Below are 8124 nucleotides of genomic sequence, written 5' to 3'. Positions count from 1 at the left end.
AAAAAAAAAAAAAAATGCCTGCTGGAAAAAAAAAAGGAAAGTGCATGTCACTTCTTCGGAGCAGGTACTGAAACCTGCAAAAAAAAGTTTCAGGGGGGAATTAAAGCTCTTCAGGAAAAGAATAACTCTAAAAAAAAAAAAAAGAGTTTGTTAGGCTACGTTCACACTAGCATTGTGCGCCGCTGCGTCGGCGACGCAACGCACCGAAAAACGCGTGCAAACGCACGCAAAAACGCTGCGTTTTTCGACGCGTGCGTCGTTTTTTGACGAAAATCGGACGCAAGAAAAATGCAACTTGTTGCGTTTTCTTGGTCCGACGCTAGCGTAAAAAAAGACGCACGTGTCGGAAAACGCAACAAGCAAAAACGCATGCGTCCCCCATGTTAAACATAGGGGCGCATGACGCATGCGTCGCCGCTGCGTCGCCCGACGCTAGCGCGACGCACACTAGCCGAACGCTAGTGTGAACGTAGCCTTAAGCAGTTTCTGCCTGGCAAACGCATGCTTTCTTCAACCCCAAAAACTCAGTGTGAACGTGCCCTTGGAATTGGGATGCCCGATCCTACTGCTTTCAGGGGAGATAAGCCTCTGCGAGACGTATCTGGCAGCGACTTTTTCATCTGTCCCTGTTTAAAACTCCTGAATACTTAGTGGAACGGGAAAGTTTATCGGGCGGATAGCAGACGGCTATCTCGTGTATTCCAATTACTATCAGAAAGCATCGGCAAACCCAAAGTTTTCAACCTGATGGATGTTGCAGTTTACAACCCTTTTTTAATATACCGTATATATTTTTTATTATTTAAAACCCATCCCATTGGTTTAATATAATTGTGTTTTGAAAAATTTGTATTTTTACGATTCTTCTCCGGGTCTAAAAAGTTTAGTTTTTTTTTTGTTTTTTTTTTTAAAGATATGCAGTAATATTTCCTTTTTACTTGTATGTTTACATCATGTTTTTTTGAAAACTTTCGAACTGATCTAAACTCCCGTTCCTGGCCGTGTATCGGTACAATGTGTTTTTGGCTTGCAGATCTCACCATCCGTGTGTAGATTACATCATGCTTAGATATAGATCATGTTCTTTATTTTAATTTATTTGCTGTGTTTACCTTGATGTCGTACCGTCTTTGTCGTCTTGTATGTGACAGTCGAATATGAATTGTTAGCTGTGTTACTAGTTTACGGACTTACGTTTCCCTTCCAGAACAGGGATTCAATTTTCTTTTATTTTTGTGTATTTTCTTCTTCTTTTATTTTTTTTTTCCTTTTTATTATTTATTGCATCGGCACTTAGTAGCTAGACTTTTTTATAGACTTATCAGTAGATATGCCCTCGTAAAAAAAAATATATATTTTTTTTAATTTCTGTATTTCTTTTTTTTTTTTACATGTTAATTATAGAAAGTGCACTTATGTGATATTTTTCTCATTTCTGTGCTGCAAAATGTGAGATAACTTGTTGCCCAGAGTCATTTGTCTATTACAGGTCTGTCAATATGGTAAAACTGGAGTTTGCAAATTTTTTTTGTCAACTCTTCCCCATACGGTGTTCTGTAATTATAAAGGCATTACAACCGTGTAATGGTGGTAACTGTGATCTTTATACATAAAGCTTTGTTGTTTCTTATTATTCTACTTTTTGTCCTAAACCTCCTCCCACACCCCGAGTAAATGTATTACATGTGTAAATACCGGGGATAGCGGGTGGGGATGGATCTGGTTAATATATTTTTTTTTGTTTTGTTTTTTTTTTCTCTCTTCTGTCTTTTTAAATATGGCAAAAATAAAAACTGAATCTATGAAATGATGACTTAACATTGTCCAATTTTATTAGTGTTGATATAATATTAAAGGTTTTACCTCTTTTTTTAAAAATCTTCTCTGGGGATTTTTCATTTTACAGTTTACTGTGCATTGCCTTGGTTACCGGCCACCACTGTAGTCTTATCAGCAGTGGCTGGTCTCCTAGACAGGGAGTGCAGCGCTTACAGGCTCTTTTGTTATTGAGCACGTAAGTGCTGCTCTGGATCTGGGCCACTTCTTTGCTTGGATTTCCATTGACGTATAACTAAGCTATGCTGTAGTAAGGCCGCTCACCAGCAGAGGGCAGTCTCCTACTAAGAACACAGAACAATCATGCAAAATACGCATTATATTGGCCCGTCCAATATGCCTGACCGGACTAATCACTGTTTTTGGTACAAATTATATTACCACATTTCAAACAATTTACCAGTTGGTGCAGTAGATTCTGAGAAAACCACCAGACTCAGGATTCATGATCTGCAGATATTTGAGTCTGTGTATTAGAATAGTTAATTGTAATGGGGTGTTCAAAATAATACCAGTGTGGAGATCAATCAGTGAGGTCAATCATTCTGTGAAGAATCAGGTGGCCCTCATTTAAGGGTGAAGCCAGGACATGATGTACATGTATTTCTCCTTGAAAGCGTGAGAAATATGGGTCGTTGGAGACATTGTTCAGAAGAACAAGAGATGGGGTGTGGAGGGCACCACTATACAGTATTAAGAATGGGGTTCACCTATGGGCAAAAGAGTTGAGAACATACAAGACACAAGAAAAAGCATGCCCATATATTGAGGGAACACCCAAACAAATTGAATACTCAGTTTATTATAGAAAAAAATATTAAACACAGTCATTACACTTGGGACACAAAAGTTAAAACCATTTAAAAACAATTGTGAAAATCCAAGGAGCCATGCCCAATAGTATGGATCATGGACACCCCGTCACTACCCAAAAAGGAATGGTTCTATACATGCCTGTGCAAACATATGCGCACACACACACACATATATATATATATATATATATATATATATATATATATATATATATATATATAAAATCAGCAGGTCTGACAAATGGTAAAGACCATATCTGGGTAAGTAGACTGGATAATGTAAACAGTAGTGGAAAACAGATTCCTAGAATCCTAAAATACAGCCGTCCAACAAACCCAGCTGGATATCCCTAATGAGGTGTTCCAGTCATGGACGTAAGTGCAAAATATAGCATGGTCAAAGAAACATCCTTGTGACTATGGATGTCGAATGTCTGTATACGAGTATCGATCATGAACTGGGTATAAAGGCGGTTTCCTTTTTCTTAGATCAACAAGTTTCAGGTGATCGAAGACACCATTTATCTTGGACCTTTTATCCTTCATCCTGTCTAACAGTTATTTTGTCTTTGACCGAGTTTTTTACAAACAGGTGTCGGGTACTGCAATGGGGGCACGGTGTGCCCCTTCTTATGCCAACCTCTTCATGGGTTGGTGGGAGGAGACACGTGCGCCCATTGCAGGCCTTCCAGACCAACGTTCTTCGTTGGTTCCGTTACATTGACAATTTGTTTTTTCGGACTGGATCTGAAACTGAATGTTTGGCGTTCATTTCTGAGCTCAATAATAATGCTCTCAATATTACTCTGACTGCCTCTCTTTCTACGTCAGCTGTGGACTTTTTGGACCGTAAGATTATGAAAAATGGGACTTGGATACAGACAAATCCTTTCTGGAAGAAGACTGCCACGAATAGTTTACTACATTTTACAAGTTTTCACCCTCAACATTTACGGAACAACTTACCAAAAGGTCAGCTCCTAAGGGTAAAACGAAATTGTAGTGTGGACACTGACTTCCGTGAAGGCGCATCAGAACTCACGACACGCCTAGCTGAGAGAGGATATCCTTGGATGGTAATTTCTAAAGCCTTTCAGTATTCAGCCTCCAGTGACAGGCACACTTTGCTACAGCCAAAAATACGAGACTGACCTACTACTTCCAACTTGGTAATGGTCTTTAATAACCTTTTATTACCTTTTTAACCTTTTTTTTTTCTCTCTCTGTTCTACCACACAATTTATATGGTACTGTGAATAGATGGGGCCGCTCATATATATATTTTTTTGAATAATACCATTATATTTATTTCTGAGTCCATGTTTACAACACTGACCATGTTTGGGTAGTGACGAAGTGTCCATGATCCATACTATTGGGCATGGCTCCTTGGATTTTCACAATTGTTTTTAAATAGTTTTAACTTCTGTGTCCTAAGTGTAATGATTGTGTTTAATAATTTTTTCTATAATAAACTGAGTAATCAATTTGTTTGGGTGTTCCCTCAATATATGGGCATGCTTTTTCTTGTGTCTTGTATTGTTCAGAAGAAGATCTTACTTTGATTAAAAAGATGATTGGAGAAGGTAAAAATTATAAAGAAGTGCAGACAGTGATCGGCTGTTCAGCTACAATTATCTCCAATGCTTTAAAATGGAAAGCCAAACCAGAGAGACGTGGAAGAAAGCGGAAGACGACCATTCTAATGGATGGAAGAATATCCAGAATTGCAAAAGCTCAGCCAATGATCAGGTCCAGGATGATCACAGACCGTCTCACGTTACCTGTGTGTATAGAAGATGCCTGTGTGACGCTAATCTCTGAGCAAGAAATCCCCACAATGTGCCACTGTTATAAAAAAGACATGTACTGAAGCTGATATAATTTGCCAAAGAACACGTCAACTGGCCTAAGGAGAAATGGAGAAACATTTTGTGAATTGATAAAAGTAAAATTGTTCTTTCTTTAACGCTTCATTGGGGGACACAGCCCGTGGTGTATGCTGCTGCCACTTAGGAGGCTGACACTAAGTGAACATAGAAAGACTAGCTCTTCCCCTGCAGTATACACCCTCCTGCTGGCTCTAATTGACCCAGTTCTTTCTTCGTATCTGTAGGAGGCACTTGGGTCTGGTTCAGACCCCAACGTTTTATTTTATTTTTACTCTTCTGTAAATTTTTTATTTTTTAATTAACGGAGTGAAGGGGGCGACGGATCCTTTCAAGGTTCCGATCTCCCCCGAACCATCAACAGGCGAGCACGGCGAGTATACCTCCCCGTACCTCTCCTGCGACGTGGGAAGCCATGCCTGAGCTCACTTCAGGGGCGACGGTTCCTTCACGGTCCCAATCTCCCCACACCAGCAACAGGCGACCACATGGAGTGTCGCCTCCATGTATCCTCTCCTGGAGCCAGGCCTGCAGCCGGACATTCTGCCCTGTACCATGGACAACATAGGCACCACTATGGCGAATGTGCAGCCCCCACTGCATCACCACTGATTAAAAGCGGATGATGGAAGGAGGCAGAAAGTCCCTCTCCACCCCCATGGCTATGGGGATGGTGGATTGAGGGGGGAGTCCCACAGCCAGCAACACCGCAACTCCAGCTCTGCTACATCACCTCTGTGAGTATGACTGCGGCTGGCACCATCCGGATGCAGAGAGGGGGTCCTGGTCGCAGGGGGGGCAGCGGTATCACGGCGTCCAGCGACATTTTACACCGCTTTAGTGGGCTATCTGTTTGCGCCGGCGCTCATTTCTGGCAGGCTTCACAAATTTAGTCCCCGGCTTCTAGCCGGCCCAGGCGGCGTTTTCATGGCTCCGTCCACCACGGCCGATGCCGCCCACACTTCTGGCTCTTCTCGTCCTAAACGAGAAGCGCCCTTCATACTCTCGGCGGCCATCTTTCTGCACCTCAAGATACGGAGCCAGTTTCCTGGCAGCAGCGGCAGTAAAAACAGCGCTGACAGAAGCGCTGCTAGGAGTGAGGACACCGACACCTTCCCTAGGGACACAAGAGCATGACCTGGGTAAGCTGAATCTACTGGAGCTGACAGCTTACTCCTTCTCTGCATTCTTTGCCCATTTTCTCTGGTCACATACTCCCTCTATTTTTTCAAGGGTACACTATGCCTCAATCTAAGGCGTCCAAAAAGGTTAACAAAACAGTGGTTTTTTACGCATGTACCATTTGCACTACTGCCTTGCCCCAAGCTCACAGTACACCGTTCTGCACGGCTATTGACTCTGCATGCCCACAGGATCCACCCCCCTCCGCTACCGATGTCAGTGAGCCTAGTCGCCCTGAGTGGGCTGCGTCTCTGTCACGGTCTATGGCTTCCCTGGCCAAGGCAATAGACTCTCTTCAGAATCCCTCCGTAAGTCAGGACGTCAGTTGCCGGCTGCGGAGGTCCCTTGCGATTGTCGGGAACTGTCGACCAGCAGGGGTCGTACTATATCTAAAAGTGTTCAGGGTTCTACAAAAAGGACCCATGACACGTCCCCCGAGCTTGCTCGTACTTCAGCGTCCCTGAGTTCAGTTTCTCGCTACTCCTCTCCAGAGGTTCGCATGATTCAGAACACGACTGATGCGTCCCTAGTCCAGGACTCGCAGAACTATCAGGAGACACTTGATTCCCTCATTGAGTCAGTTAACAAGACTCTGAGGGTAGACGAGGAATCTATATCTATTTCGGATCATTTAGTGTCTTTTAAGAGGGCTAAACGTCTTCACAGGGTGTTCGGCAATCACCCTGAGTTTAAGAACATCGTCCAAAGACTTGGGGATCGACCAGATAAATGGTTCACAGGTCAAAAGCCTATTGAATCGAGATATCCCTTGGCTCCTGATTTAAGGAAGGATTGGCTACAATCTCTTTCAGTGGATCCCCCTGTATCACGTCTTGGATCCAAAACGCTATCGTCATACCTAACTGACCGAACATTCAGCGTCTCCCATTCACACACCACCTCCTCACCTCGCCCCCTATCTGTCGGAGTCCCGCAAGGTTCAGTTCTAGGGCCCCTGCTCTTCTCCATTTACACTTTTGGCCTGGGACAGCTCATACAATCTCACAGTTTTCAGTATCATCTCTATGCTGATGACACACAGATCTACATCTCTGGACCAGATATCACCACCCTACTAACCAGAATCCCTCAATGTCTATCCGCTATTTCATCCTTCTTCTCCGCTAGATTTCTAAAACTTAACATGGAGAAAACAGAATTCATTGTCTTTCCCCCATCTCACGCTACCCCCCAATGAACCAATCCATTACAGTAAATGGCTGCCCACTCTCCCCAGTCCCACAAGCTCGCTGTCTCTGGGTAATCCTTGACATTGATCTCTCCTTAAAACCGCATATCCAAGCACTTTTCACTTCCTGCCGCCTTCAACTCAAAAATATTTCACGGATCCGTCCATGCCCTCATCTCCCACCTCGACTACTGTAACCTCCTGCTCTGTGGCCTCCCCTCGAACACTCTCGCACCCCTCCAATCTATTCTAAACTCAGCTGCCCGACTAATCCACCTGTTCCCCCGCTATTCCCCAGCCTCTCCCCTCTGTCAATCCCTTCACTGGCTCTCCATTACCCAGAGACTCCAGTACAAAAGCCTAACCATGACATACAAAGCCATCCACAACCTGTCTCCTCCATACATCTGTGACCTCATCTCCCGGTACTTTCCTGCACGCAACCTCCGATCCTCACAAGATCTCCTCTACTCCCCTCTTATCTCCTCTTCCCACAATCACATACAAGATTTCTCTCGCGCATCACCGCTACTCTGGAACTCTCTACCACAACATATCAGACTCTCACCTACCATCGAAACCTTCAAAAAGAACCTGAAGACCTACCTCTTCCGGCAAGCCTACAACCTGCAGTAACCACCGATCGACCAAACCACTGCACGACCAGCTCTATCCTTACCTACTGTATCCTCACCCATCCCTTGTAGATTGTGAGCCCTCGTGGGCAGGGTCCTCTCTCCTCCTGTACCAGTTGTGACTTGTATTATTCAAGATTATTGTACCTGTTTTTATGTATAGCACTCCTCACATGTAAAGCGCCATGGAATAAATGGCGCTATAATAAATAATAATAATCCTTGTCTGATAGTTCCTCAGTCAAAAATCCCACTGACCGTCAAATTGACAACCTTGCTCGGTCAGTCTTTGAGGCCTCTGGAGTAGCGCTCTTTCCATCTTTTGCCACAACCTGGGTGGCTAAGGCTGTGGTGGCTTGGGCAGTAAGTTTAACTGCAGCCATTCAGAATAGTGATCTTCCCCCGGAGGCAGCAAGCCTCGCTAGCCAGATATCTCAGGCCAGGGATTTTGTAGTAAGCGCTTCCTTAGATGCGGCCAATTGCGCTGCACAGGCAGCAGCAAATGCCGTCTCCATCAGGAGGGCGCTATGGTTCAGAGAATGGCGAGCGGATTCTGCTTCCAAAAGGTCATTAACCTC

General features: G+C 44.0%; 1 protein-coding gene across 1 annotated transcript in view; it reads left to right on the top strand.

The window, feature by feature from the left end:
* Positions 1-5573: 5573 nt before the first annotated feature.
* Positions 5574-8124, top strand: part of TRAF5 (TNF receptor associated factor 5) — a 92409-nt gene continuing 89858 nt past the window's right edge. Inside the window, exon 1 of the mRNA XM_069768550.1 lies at positions 5574-5682. The gene's annotated coding sequence lies outside the window, so the exon portion shown is untranslated. The remainder of the gene's footprint in view (positions 5683-8124) is intronic.

Source organism: Ranitomeya imitator, chromosome 5 (genome assembly GCF_032444005.1).
Source record: "Ranitomeya imitator isolate aRanImi1 chromosome 5, aRanImi1.pri, whole genome shotgun sequence".
Lineage (NCBI taxonomy): Eukaryota > Metazoa > Chordata > Amphibia > Anura > Dendrobatidae > Ranitomeya > Ranitomeya imitator.
The sequence above is the reverse complement of the archived record's forward strand: the minus strand, read 5'-3'. Positions and strand labels throughout refer to the sequence as shown.